The sequence below is a fragment of the Argiope bruennichi genome, chromosome 2 (genome assembly GCF_947563725.1).
Source record: "Argiope bruennichi chromosome 2, qqArgBrue1.1, whole genome shotgun sequence".
NCBI classification, from domain to species: domain Eukaryota; kingdom Metazoa; phylum Arthropoda; class Arachnida; order Araneae; family Araneidae; genus Argiope; species Argiope bruennichi.
The window spans coordinates 105,852,459-105,866,740 of NC_079152.1; the positions used below are offsets into that span (position 1 = coordinate 105,852,459).

Consider the following 14,282-nt stretch of genomic DNA (forward strand, 5'->3'; position numbering starts at 1 on the left):
TATTTAGCATTTCAACAAAGTCAGAATCATTGAGCTGTCGCATGTTAATTGTAAGTTCATCGTATATGAACAGTTCAGTCCACAGAATCGGTACACTGAGGGAACCTAACAACTTGTTAGTTTCAGCAGTTGATAGTTTTTCAAAAGGTGATTTTTCTCTTACCGGCGGAAGCTGTAAGAGATCTCCGAAAACTACAAGATGTTTTTTTTCCAAACCACCCATTCTGATCGTCTCTTGTGTCGAATATTTCAGATAAGCTTAAATGAATATATGATATATGTTAAAGTAACATTGGATATCATCGACACTTCGTCTATGATAAACAACACTACTACTTTCAAATCTGATCTCAGAACTTGGAGCACTTCATCAGAAAGTGGTTTGTACTTCGGTGTTGCTTGTGTTCTAGAGGCAGCTGCAATAGTCTATGTATAGTCAATCTATTCTATGTATAGTCAGCTATTCCTGTTGGAGCACTAACTGCCACTTTTTTTGTTTAAATGCGTCTTAACCTAAATTTTCAGAGTTTTTATTAAAAAGCACTTTCCAGTGCCACCAGTTCCACTCACAAAACAGCGTAAAACGTCAGCATTATTATCAGTTGTGTCCATTTTATTTGTGATCATATATATGACTCTTTTTTGATCGACATTAAGTTTTGAGATCACACTTTGAAGATCAGTTTGCTCTTCTACCAGATTGATTCTCTGAAAGTCATCCATTGCGTTTGCAGCTTCCACAGCTTCAAATTGACTTATTTCAAATTAGATATTGTTACAAACCTGTAATTTTGAGATTTAATTAATTTTTTCCAGCGAGAATAGTGTCATCATACGAAAGACCGTTTTATAGTAATCTGTATTGGATGCTGCCGGATGCCGATCCAGTGATGCCAGAGCTTGGTGACAAACTTGGCGACCATTTGGCGACTTGGCGACGAATTTGCCGACAAAATGGATAATGCTCGAAACTTCGAGAAATTTATTGATACGTCCATTATTACATGGATATTTTAGTTTTTCCTTGATTTATACACTAAACACTAATTGTATTCTAAATTTGAAGCTTCTATGTCTGCTAGAAGTGCCTTAGAGTTTTGATGATCTGTCAGTCAGTCAGTCAGTGACAAAATTCACAAACTTTGACTAGTTATAATTCTTAAACTACTGGTTCAAATTTAATGAAATTTGAAATATACCATGTTTATATAATGCCTGCTTGGTTACTGAAAATTCATGCTTCTAGTATTATCCACAACGAAGTTATAGAGGTTCAAAAATGGCCTGAACTGCTTCGAGAAAAGGATAGTACGGCAGTGCCGCTTGTTTTTGCTCGACTTGGCGGGGGCACTGCCGTGCCCCCAGATTTTGAGCTTTTACTTGATGGACAAAACCAATTTTCTGCTGTAATATTTTCTGATGTTAGAGCGGAAAAACGCTGAAATTTCGTTTAATTGTTTAATTAATTAAAATTATAGTTAAAATTTCAAAAAAATCACTCCAAGGTGCTCATTCCTGGCCTCCAAGGTATATACATGCCAAATTTGGTAGCTGTAAGTCGAATGGTCTGGCCTGTACAGCGCCAACACACACACACACACACATTGAGCTTTATCATAAGTACTAGCCGCTTTTGCCTACCAGCCAGTTCGCCAGTATTAATGCTTGCTAAAATTTTCCATTAAATATTTTTTGTTACTTGGTCTCTTAATATTTTTTTTAGGCAAATATTTTTAAGCTTCAAATTTTGATAGTCATATAATTCACTTATAATGCTAAGTAAGCCTTAAACCGCTTTGTTCATTGCAGTACGTACCTATTTCTAATTTTCTGTCAGCGCCCGTAAAATTCAAGTTAAATTAAAGTGGAGATGATTAAACTGTAATTTTAAAATTTTTTACTAAAACTAAACATGTTTTTTTTTTTTTTAAATGTATGGGAACTGAAACCAGAGTCGTTTGGCATTAAAGTCTTATGTGCACTACAGAATAATTTTTATAATTTATAATATCTCAAAGAATTATTCAACAAAATTTTCATGGATTCATCGTAAAATTCAATTTTTAGTTTTTTTTTCAAAAGGATTTAAATTATGTCAATGATAATATTTTTTTCTCTCTATAAATATACTTTCAAAAATTATGAAGTTTAAATTTTAGGCAGAGCGTTGATCCTAAGGAATCACATTCTGCAAAATATTCTCGACACTCCAAATTTTAAATAAATAAACGCTTCTCTCTTTTGCGATCAAATCTGATCGATTTATTAAATTTTAAATGTTACAATTTTGGAAATATCGACATTCTCATAATCTAGTCCAATCACTCTTGAGAAACCTTGGAAGACGATTGGCTTCTTTGAGATAATCAATGAAATTGTCTAAAATCGATCGTTTTCATAGAATAGAGATGCTCACATTTTTATGAATCGGTCAACTTTGGTGATTGAATTAGTTGATTGGTGTTCAAATATTTTTTATTTAAAATATTAATGTATCAAAATTATTTTGTTAAGGATGAATCACAGGGCAGAGGATCTTTGTAAAAATTTAAAATTCATAATTCTTCAGAACATTTATTGACTAAAGTTGCATAAAATAATATTATTTACTTCATTAAACCATTTTGTTAACAGATGTATGTCTATTATTAAAGATTTACAAAATAGCTGTTGGATCTTGATTAGAGTGGATATTCTGTAAACACTAAATCACATTTGTCTTAGATACAATTGATTTATAGATTGGATAATACAGATATTGCAAATAATTGTAAAAAGTCATAGAAAAATATTTATTGCATTGTTTTTACAAAGTATCATATATCCCATTTATTTCATTCCAAACAGATACGTGCTAAAAATTAATTTTTTTCTAGATTTAATATCCAGTAACAGTTAACGTATTTTTTAATTTGAGCTTTTATCAATGTGATGGCAACACGTTGAATGAACGTGAACCCATGAACATGAAACGCGCTCGTGCAGGCTAAGTTTTATTTTTATTTTGCTCGAAATAAATTGATGAAAAATATGGTTAAAATATTTATTTAAAAATTAATTAAAAATAATAGATAACATAGGTTAAAAAATTGGTATCATTAAAACGATAATTTTTTTAACTTTAATTTGATGTAAAAATCGTTTTTGTGCAATAAAATCTTTGGAAGTTATCGGAAGTGATTATAAGTATAGTTTTCTGCCAAATGTTTGTTTTAATCGGTTGAAAAAAAAAAACGCGTTTAAAACACAAATTCGATTTCCACATACTATTAACCGCATGCCAGAAATTAATCACCGGGAAATTCACTAAGGATTCCAGCGAGTTATCTCAATCTCAAAATAATATTAAGAAGAAACACACACAAAAATATTTTTAATAAATTGTAATTTTTATATTTCTTGAATTTAGGTTTCAGGATTTGATCTTTTCTGCTGTATATGTGTTCCAGATTAATATTAGATGTAAACCGTAAAAAATAGGGGGGGGGATAAATTCACAAATTTTATTTATTTTTATAAAAATATATTTCGGTATGGCATCTTTTTGGCAAAACATTTCCAAAAAGATGCCAAGGCTTAAACCAATCAGTGCACGTCGGTATCCTTTGCCATAGACTTAGTCTGTACAATTTGCGAACTCGCAGGATTCCATGATAGATTCAATAAAAATGCTAAATTCGCGCCAAAGGTTGATATTTCGTAACTATTGATTGTTGTTGTGTATGGTTTACTGGCGTAAGAGCCATATGTGGCTATACTGCGCCAATTCGTAACTATTGAATGCCAAGTAAGGCGTTTTCTGAGATAATAATTGTATTAGAGAGTAAGCGAGAAAGTTTTGAGGAAATCATTCCCTCTGGTTTTTATTCGATAATCCAGGAAACAATTCTTTGCAATAATCGATATTTATAGTGTCTTTAGACGAGAAAAACTTATATTTAAAATTAATAAATTTATTGTTTAATTATAAGCACAGCAACTTGCCATAAAAACAAGTGTATATAATATTTCATATAATGCGTTAAGCGCAGTAGCTATAATTTTTTTATAAAAAAGAATGATAAAAACAAAGGTAAGAAAGTATTTTCTTAAATATCACAATTTTTTGTGTAGTTGCATGACAAAATGATAAACGTCGAATATATATCTTGGTAAAATGCCGTTCCCCATTCGAGGTTTACCCTAAAAATTTGATATAGATATAGAATTTTGATTGAAAGATCACAAAATATATAATCCATTTAACTTATTCATTTTTTTTTCATTTTTCCCATATGCATAAGCAGATACAGAGTTATAATCTCATAAATTTGGTTACTACTGGATTCTATAAATCTAAAAAGTCAAAATTTATATAAAATTTCATTTATATTTTTTAAATGATTACAGAACTCTGTTATAAACATGAGAACGATCACTTTCGAAAACGTAAAAGAGAAAAGAAAAGAGTAAGAAAAATATTAAAGGTGAAACCAGAAAAATCTTTAGTGCGCACTTAATATTTGAAAGAATGGTCGTGCGTTGTAAGTTTTACGAAATTGACAGTTTACCACTACCATGGCAATAATTTGGGTAAAAAAATCTTTTTGAATAAACTTAGGATTTCGAATAGAATGGAACACAAAGAATCGTAAGATACAGACACTATTGCGTTATCCGTAATATTCTAAAACAAAAAGATTTCTCTCTGTCGTCGAAAGAGTATGAAAATTCAGGATAAGTGTCTGTGGAACATTTTGAAATAATTTTAAACTGGTGAATAAAGTAGATGTGTCGAATTTCATTTTTGATTGTCAGAGAATATTCGATGACGACAATTGGTGTAAAATTCATTTTCTTTGTAGTTCGCCAGAATAATTCATCACTGTTTTACATATTCAGATAAACATGGGACTATGTTTCAGGGCTTTATACCGATTTAATTAGTAAATTTATCACAAATTGTTTCTACATATTACAAAAAATTACTATGTGTACATAACAGAGTAGCTAAATATAGATTATATTATATCTCAATAAAGCTATAAATAGATTTTGTTGCGCTTAAAATCTATATTTAGCTTCATAATCTATCTACTTAAAATCGATAAAGAAATTTCAATTTTTTTAAGAATAAAAATATTTGTTGCCATTAAATTATATTATTCATTTGCAATTTGTAATTAGATTAAATGTGTCTTTTCAAATCAGCTATATAATATATAACTGATTTGTAACATTATAGCCATATAATATATAGCAGATTTATATAGTCATATTATGTCATAAGTCATATATAGTCATATAGTCATATTATGTCATATAATTATCATATTATGACAATTACATGTAATAACCATACCATTTAGGTCTAAAATTGTTAAAAAAAATTTAATAGGTCGAATATATGCTTTTAGTCAAGGATTTTTTTTTTTTTTACTTACTGATTTTACAATTTTTTTATATGATTTTATATGCAATTCTTTTTTTTATATGATGTGCATGATTGCGCATAGTTGTAATAACTGATCCAGATAGTTGCTTTATGACACATTTTCTAGATATAATATTTAGTTACACTCTTAATAAGAAAATTCTTTATTTTTGAATTGAAAACAAAATAAACAAAAAACATTAATTTAATATTCATTTATATGCCACAATAATTTCAAATATTACTTTACTCACTAAATATTTTGCAATTGCAATAACCTAAACTATATACTGTTAAATATAAGAAAATAATATTCTCCAAATATCGTTTTTTTTTTTTTTTTTACTCATTCTATCTAACGCTTTTTCAAAAATAGATTAAATCCATAACTCATTAACTTCGTTAGATGCAAAATATGGATACTTGTATGTATTTATGCCCCCCCCCGGGTTTTCTAGAGATTTTCGAATTACACTGTAATCGCCAAACTCCATCTCTATCTCTGTGTAAATTGTTAATTTATCATAATCAGAGTATTTTGGATGGTTGAATGGCTGGAATGTTATAAAGTTCCATTTATTATACATTTAGTTCGAACATTTGTAATATAGTGCTGGAAAAAAAGATAGGACCAGCTGTGATCTTTCGTTATTTACTAAACTTTATAATATTATATATTAAATTTTTTAGGAAATTAAATATCTAGTAGGAAAAAAGTTACGTTTTAGTAAAAGTTTAGTAATTTTTTTTTAATGTTTTGTATTTTAATCATTTTTTTAAAATATATGTACACAGTAATAGTGGAAATTGGAAATAAAAATAGGACCACTCAATTTTTTTTACATTATTCTGAATTTATTTTTAATCTGAATCAGTTATTAGATGGTACAAATAAATTTTCCAAACGAGTTCAGTTGATTAGAATTAAATTACAAAAGCAAACGATTTTATTGAAAATTTTCACACTGTGCATGTTAATTTTATTAACTCAAACGATGTTTTTCAATTTCACCATATGTTTTGACAATAAAATTTGTATAATTCTTTTGACAAATATATTCTTAATCTTCTTTGTTATATTATGTTATTTTATTCCTTTTATTTTGACAACAAATGCTTATTTACTAGCATTATTTCTGTTTTCATTAAAAGCATTTTTAATGAAATCATATTTTCTCAGCCGTGGGAAAAATTAAAAAAAAAATATTGTGTGAAGAAGAACGAGGTAAGATTCTTAGTTCAGAGAATGTGGTTTGTCTTCCAGAGAAATTGCAAAACGTGATTAAGACGCTCAAAAAGTGTTGTGAATAACTTTTTGAAAGATCCCAAAAGCTATACTATAAATATAAATGATCTAGTAGAAAACTGTCTCTATGTTATAGATAAAAAAATAGCCATACTGAATTTAGCCCTATCTCAATACTAATCTTCAACTTAAATTTTAAAAAAAATAATTACAACTATCTTGTTCGAGTAGAACTGTGTGTAAAAAGTTCTTTTAAAATCTTTGCAAGTAAAATATACCAAAATGTGAAAGTGGCTTCCATTAAAAAAACTACAAATGATTAATTGTATAAAATGGGCAAAACAATACATTGTCATTGGAAATAAATGGAATGGCGGAATTTTCTCAGATGAAAAGAAATTTAATTTGGGGAGACCTGGTGATTTCCGATATTATTGGCATGATTTACGTCTTGAACGAGCAGTATTTTCTAAAGGCTAATTTGGCGGTGGTAGTGTTATTGTTTGGCGAGAATTTAATATAAATAACGCTCTTAATGAAACAATGCCGATAGTCTTTTTCAAACCAAAATCTAACTCTGAAGGACATCTAGACATTCTTGCTGAAAATTATTATCAAAAGCTTCTCCCATTACATATGAACATTATATTTTCCAAGATAATTAATGCCTTTATCCATATGTCATCATCTATCTACAAAGTCGTAGTTTCAAGCTAATGAAGTAGAATTATTGGACTGGCCATCAAAAAGCCAGGCTTGAAACCTGAGGAAAATTTATGGGACTTAATGACTCGTGATATTTATGCAGGCAAACGTTGTTACGCAAATGAATAAGAGTTACAGTATGCGATCGAAAATTCGTGGAAAAAATATCTAAACAACTTTTTGAAATACTTGTGGACTCTATAATATATCAATTGGTAGATATTAAACATGGACAAATGAGCGAATTACGATAGACGATCGCAGTGTCCAAAGTCGCAGCTTTCAGAACTACAAACCAAAATCATCGTCGCCATATTGTCCATGTTCAGCCTCGTTCTGCTAGGTTGAGACGAGATGCGATAAGCATAATTATTTGGGATACAAATTGGCATTTTAAAATCATTTATTCTACATTTGCTTATTATTATTTTTTGCTTAGATTTGTTATTTTATTTCTATTGTTTTCTCTGTGTACTGTTTTGCTCGTTTTTTTTTCCGGATGGATGCGAATGTTAAGCATATGAAAAATCAGTTAAGAAAGAGGAAACCCAAATGTTCTATTTGTGAAGATTTTGGATGAATATTATTTAGGATATTGTTACGGATTTACTTCGATTCAAACTTCTAACTGCTAACTATCTATCCCACCGCTGCCACCAAATGTTACAGATTTACTTCCACTACTAACTACAAAGTCCATAAAGTCGCCGGGTTCGTTTATAGTGGGTGTATAGTGTGAAAACACAATCAGCAGGCCTCAGTGGAAAACAGTGACGACGTTTATTTAAACACGAAGATACTAATACACACAAAGACGACGAATACACAGTCGACAACTTTATACAGCTGAGACGAACACATAGCAGCACACTACAAAAACAATAGCCCACAAGTAGTAATCGACCACAGCACACAAAGCGGCCAGACAGAATCCAGCAGGAGAGGGGATCCTCGGAGCTTCGCTCTACGGCCTCTCCAAACGGCTGAAATTCTCACTGCCTCCTCGCTTCAGCTGTATCCAACTGCCGATTCATTACCAAACGACTGCCTACTCCTCACAGGACTTCCACAGTAAACACAAGGACTCGGTACAAAGCTCAGTTCAGCAATAGCGTGAGCTCCACACAATGCTGGCACTCCGCCGTTGCTTCGCTATCTTCTCGAAGACTCGATACTTGACTACGATTCCAACTCCAATTCTGATCTGGTGCATTGCAGCTTGAGACTACCGTCCTTTTATAGTTCCCGGGAGGCGGGCCTAGAACCTTCTGGGCAAACCAGGTGTATCTCAGATCCTATTGGATGGATCGTTAAAATTCTCGAAGTTTTCAGCATTATCCATTTTGTCACTAAATTCGTCGCCAAATGCTCTCCAAGTTTGTCGCCAAGCTCTGGGGTTACTGGCTCATCACCCGAGCAACATCTAATACAGATGATTGTAAATCAGCCTTTCCGGTGATAGAACTAACCGTGCTGGGAAGAAACATTACTGGTTTGTAACAATACCTTCAGATGAGAGCAAGGATGTTTAAAACGGATTACGTTTGTATTTCTTTATATTTTAAAATAACCAAAATTTTGAAAAAGTTAATTTTAGAATATATCTTTCATTTTTGCATAAAGAATGTATAATTTCGTTTTTGGTGTTGAATGGTTAGGACATTTTAATTTTTCTTGTTATTATTACTTATACAATAATTTTTTAAATTTTTCATCACTGGATGGATATTTCTAGCATTCACATTTTCATTGTTGTTTATTGATTAAAGTACTTATAATTGAATATTTTTATTCTGACATTCTCACGCGGAATTAAAAAAAATCACTGTTATCATGTGAGAACATGATATTGTTTTGGTTAGGGGGTTTTGAAGTAGAAATCGGGTAGGCAATGCATATTGAAGCCCGAAATTGCGTAGACGATGAATAAAGCATATATGGCAATTTTCATCATCATCTTTTAATCGCATATGTTTTTTTACCTGCTTTTACCAGTATTGCATTATTATTATGCATGCTTCTTTGAAAGCAGATGCGTTTTTAAAAGGTTGACCTGCTTTTACCAGTATTGCTTTATTATTACGTATGCTTCTTTGACAACAGTTGCGTTTTTAAAAGTTGACGTAAAATTATGACATCATAGCTGTTATTTCATTTCAAAATCGGTCGAGCTCCGAAACTTTGTTTAATAGCTAGAAAAATTAAAAATGAAAGTTTAAAGAAATTATATATATGTATATATATATATATATATATATATATATATATATATATATATATATATATATATATATAAATTATAGTGTGTGTGAGAAAGAGAGAGAGAGACGAGGATAGAGACCGATAGAGAAGTCTCTTGATTGGAACCTGAAAAGCACATTTTTCGAATATATTCGTCTGTCTGTGCGAACACGATCTCAAAATCGTTTTGAGTTAAACGGATGAAATTTGGTATATGGTTTGTATTCCAAATTTGTAGATTTCTAGCAAATTTTAAACGAAATTTATTCGGAGAAAATCCCTCTATCCAGTAGTCAGAATAAAATTTAACATAACTATAAAACAAACTCTGTGATTATACTGACTGCATAATGTGATTACAATTGTAGTTCTTAGTCAAATACTTGTTTTAATTGGTGGGAAAAAAGGAGTTCAAAATACATTCGGTTTTCTAATAACCAGGTATTAACAGCCTCCTAGGTAGGAATTGACAAAAATAGCAGGTTGTTAGGTTTTTTTGTAACTGTTATTTGCCAATGACATGCGATTAATAATACACAAATACATTTATCAGAAAGTTTGCGAGAAAATTACGGGGAGACCATTTCTACTGGTTTCTGAGGGTATCAGAAAACTTTAGCAAAGATGGACGAAGGGTATTGAAAAGCAAGATAAATACAATGATAAATGATGCCATTATAAATTTTTTATTGTCTTTGTAATAAATTATAAATACTGAGAGCAGATACTTATTAAATAACCTTCATATATGTAAAAAATGGCATTTGTATAAGAATGCCTTTTTTGGTTTTTGAGTCAATCCTATAGTAACACATTCTGAATGATATTTTAATAGTGTAATTCGAATTTCTTTTTTATGTAAAAATGAAATATCCATAATTTTAGCAAGCAAAAAAAAAAATGTTTTTTCATTAGCAAAATACAAAATATAATTCTTAGTTCACATTTCAATTACGGCATCGAGTTCGTTTCTCATTTTAAGGAAGTAAAACATCAGTAGAAGTAGAATACATTTTATCTGCTTTAACGTAAGAACATTTTATATTTAATTTGTGTAAATGAGTTTCAATAAAATATTTAAATAAAGTAAAACCTTTATGTAAAATGCTTTATTGTTGTCATCCTCATTTATGTTCTCAAAAATGTTTGCAATACCGAAAATCTATTTCAATTTTTAAAAAAAAGAATCATGCTTTTAGTAAAATACTGATATGCTATCATAAATAAAACAATAATGTATATGTATTTTGCAATGTTATAACAATCTGTAAATAACCAATTGAATGTTCCATGTTAAAATATTTTCAGTATACTGAATATCAAATATCTAGTATCATTTTTTTATATACACTCAAGAGCCAAAATATTATGACCACCCCTACATTTTGCAATGAACTCGCCTGAATGACGTGGAAGGCACGTGATCAGGTGGAAGTGGTATTTAACTGCTGCTGGAGAGTCTGAAGAATCATTCTTTCACTTACTTCTGTGTGTGATGGGAAAGGCTGCGGATCTAAGCGACTTTGATAGAGGGCAGATTATAATGGCTCGAAGGCTCGGAACAAGTATTTCCGAAACTGCACGACTCGTGGGTTTTGCGGGATCTACAGTTGTTAGTACTCATGCAAAGTTGATGAATGACGGTGAAAGCAGCAGTAGACGACATGGTGTTGGACGTCCACAGGCTATCAAAGAAAAAGGTCGTCGGAGACTGTCTCGCATGGTGAAGCAAAACCGGAGCCACACAGTGGCTCAGCTGACAGCCCAATAAAATGCAGGGCCAAGTAGAATAGTATCAGAAAACACTGTTCAGCGGACACTGTTAGATATGGGGCTACGCAGCAAACGTCCCACTCATGTGCCTTTGCTGACCAAGCGTCATCGCCAACTGCGCCTGCGCTGGGCACAGGACCATCGCGACTGGTCCATGGATCAGTGGGCGAGAGTTGCCTGGTCAGATGAATCACGGTTTGTCATGCATCACGCCGATGGCCGTGTCAGGATACGCCGTCTTCCAGGCGAACAGATGCTCCCTCAATGTACAGTAGGTCATACACAGGCCGCTGGTGGCGGTATTATGCTTTGGAGGACGTTCTCTTGGGCGTCTCTGGGACCCGTGGTTGTGGTAGAGCATACCATGAATGCTACAGGTTATCTGAACATTATTGCGGACCAGTTGCACCTTTACATGGCCTCTGTTTTTCCAGCTGGAAATGGAATGTTCCAACAGGACAACGCCCAGTGTCACAAGGCTAAAATTGTCTTTGGAGTGGTTCCAGGAACATGATGCTGAATTCCAGTTAATGTCCTGGCCGCCTAACTCAGCGGATCTCAGTCCGATAAAACACCTTTGGGATGACATGGGACGGCAGCTCAGAGTTCAAAGACCACCAATTCGCAATATCTCGGATTTGCGTGACCGTTGCTTAAACATTTGGTACAATCTGTCTTTGGCCATCTACCAAGGACTTGTGGCATCTATGCCAAGGCGGGTTGAAGCTGTGTTGAGGGCCAAAGGTGGGCCAACTCGTTTATTGATAGGTGGTCATAATGTTTTGGCTCTTGAGTGTATGTTTGTAAATGCAAATCACTTTTCCAATGTAAAAGTCTGTTAAAAAGTTTTTAAAAAATAGTTGAAAAAATTAATTTTTTGTCTGATTTAAAATGCCTTCATTTTTAGCATTGCTTAAGCAATTAAAGATTAAAATTTTTCGAATAGAAGTTATTTATTCATGAAGATTGATTTTTTAAAAAATATTAATAGCTACCTTTCGCGACCAACTGGTTCACTGGGAATATTGATTATGTTTACTTTCAATTAAATCTTTTCTGAATACACTGATGCTCGTGATTCTCATTAACTGATATTTTGAAACATGACATTATAGTAAGTATCAAAAATCTTCTTATTTTAACTAACTGTCCAATTGTTCTTTTCATTATTGTATATGGATCATCCTAACAGAGTCGAATCCCGTGACGTCATAGCGCTTTAAAATGTAATTGTCTGGGTCATTTATTTTCTAATTTTCGCAGTAGTTGACTTCATTTTCTCATTCCTCATGTAACAGAATCCTTCTTCCTCAGCTTTGAACAATGGAAGAAAAGAACGCGATTAAATATTTGATGGAACAATGAAAACAATTTCAATTTTAGTTCAAAAATGAAATCTATTGTCTAAAATTATACAAAAACATTTTTAAAAATTTGCCAAAATTCAGAAAAAAATTTGGATGACAGTTAAATTAGTATAATTAAATTTTAAAATGGTATAAAAATAGTTTTGTGCCGCAATATTTTTGGAAATTGTGGTCAAAAAAACATTGAATTTCCACTCAATTATTAATTAAAAAATTTTTAAAAAAAATCACTTCGAAGTTTACATTTTTTTTTTCAAATTTTATGCCAAATATAGTAACTTTATCTTGTACGCTTTGGTCTGTAAAATGTCAACTCACGAACACAGACATATACATATACATTCCCCATTATTATTAGTAGTGATTTATGTATGATATACCAATTACTCCATGGTATTTGCCGAGGACGCTGCTATAACACTGCAGATAAATAGATGTTCACTTCATTTCAAAAATAATTACACTTATTTACATTAAACTATTTGTGTTGCACATAAATAGAGATTTAAAAAAAATTCATACCCAAAAAAGCAAAAGTCAATAAAAATTTGTCTTAAAGGGGGAAAAATCAACAATTGCCCCCAGTGGGCCAGTTACATGTAGGTGGAAATTACTCACACATGTAATGGTGTGTGTATTTGGAAAGATAATTATTTGGCTTTTCTGATATCACAAACCGATTATAAGAAAAAAATAAATTTAATGCATAATTATTCCATGATATCATGATGCTATTGAAATATTGCTATTAAGAAATATAAATATATGGTTCATGCAGCTTATAAATTTCGGGGTATTCTCACTTATTTATACGTCTCGTAAATAAAAAACAAAATCCTGCTGCTCTAACTTTTTAATCTTGGAGAAAATCACGTGATCATAGAGTTGATGAAACAATGTAAACGGTCTGAACGTCAGGATAACATTGCAATTTATTGCTGGACGTTAAGCAAAAAAAAAAAAAAAAAAAAAAAAACTTAAAAATGGGTAAAATTCAGTAAAAATTCGTTCAACTATTAAACTGGCATCATTAAAAATACATTTATTTTAAATTTTGAAGTGGTATTAAATTTATTTTTGTGTAATAATATTTTTGTAAATTATCGGGAAAAACGCAAAAATTCAGCTTTTTTTTATTATTTGAAATTCTAATTAATTTTTTTTAAATCTCACGAAAGTGCACATTTTCATCTTTCAAGATTTGGAAGCTATCAGTCAAACGGTATAACGTGTGAAGCCCCGACGCGCATTCATCTTTATTATTAGTTGAGATATGCTAATATTGTGATAGTCTTCGCGTAGCGTAATAGAAAGTCTAATTTAAATGTAATATATATCAGTACAATAAAAAAAATACAATACCAGACGCAAATTTTAAATAAATTATATTAAATAAAACAACTAATATTTTCGAAGTTTACATCAGTTTGAAACGAAAATTCAACTTAAATTCAAAGTTAATTTAAATAAAAGTTTATCAATTTTATTCATTATACTGAAATATAAATGATTCAAACGTTCTAATAAACCATAGAAT

General features: G+C 31.2%; 1 protein-coding gene across 1 annotated transcript in view; it reads right to left on the reverse strand.

Annotated features, from left to right (window-relative positions):
• Positions 1 to 14,282, reverse strand: part of LOC129962022 (uncharacterized) — a 93,781-nt gene that overhangs the window by 78,699 nt on the left and 800 nt on the right. The gene's annotated exons all lie outside the window — the stretch shown is intronic.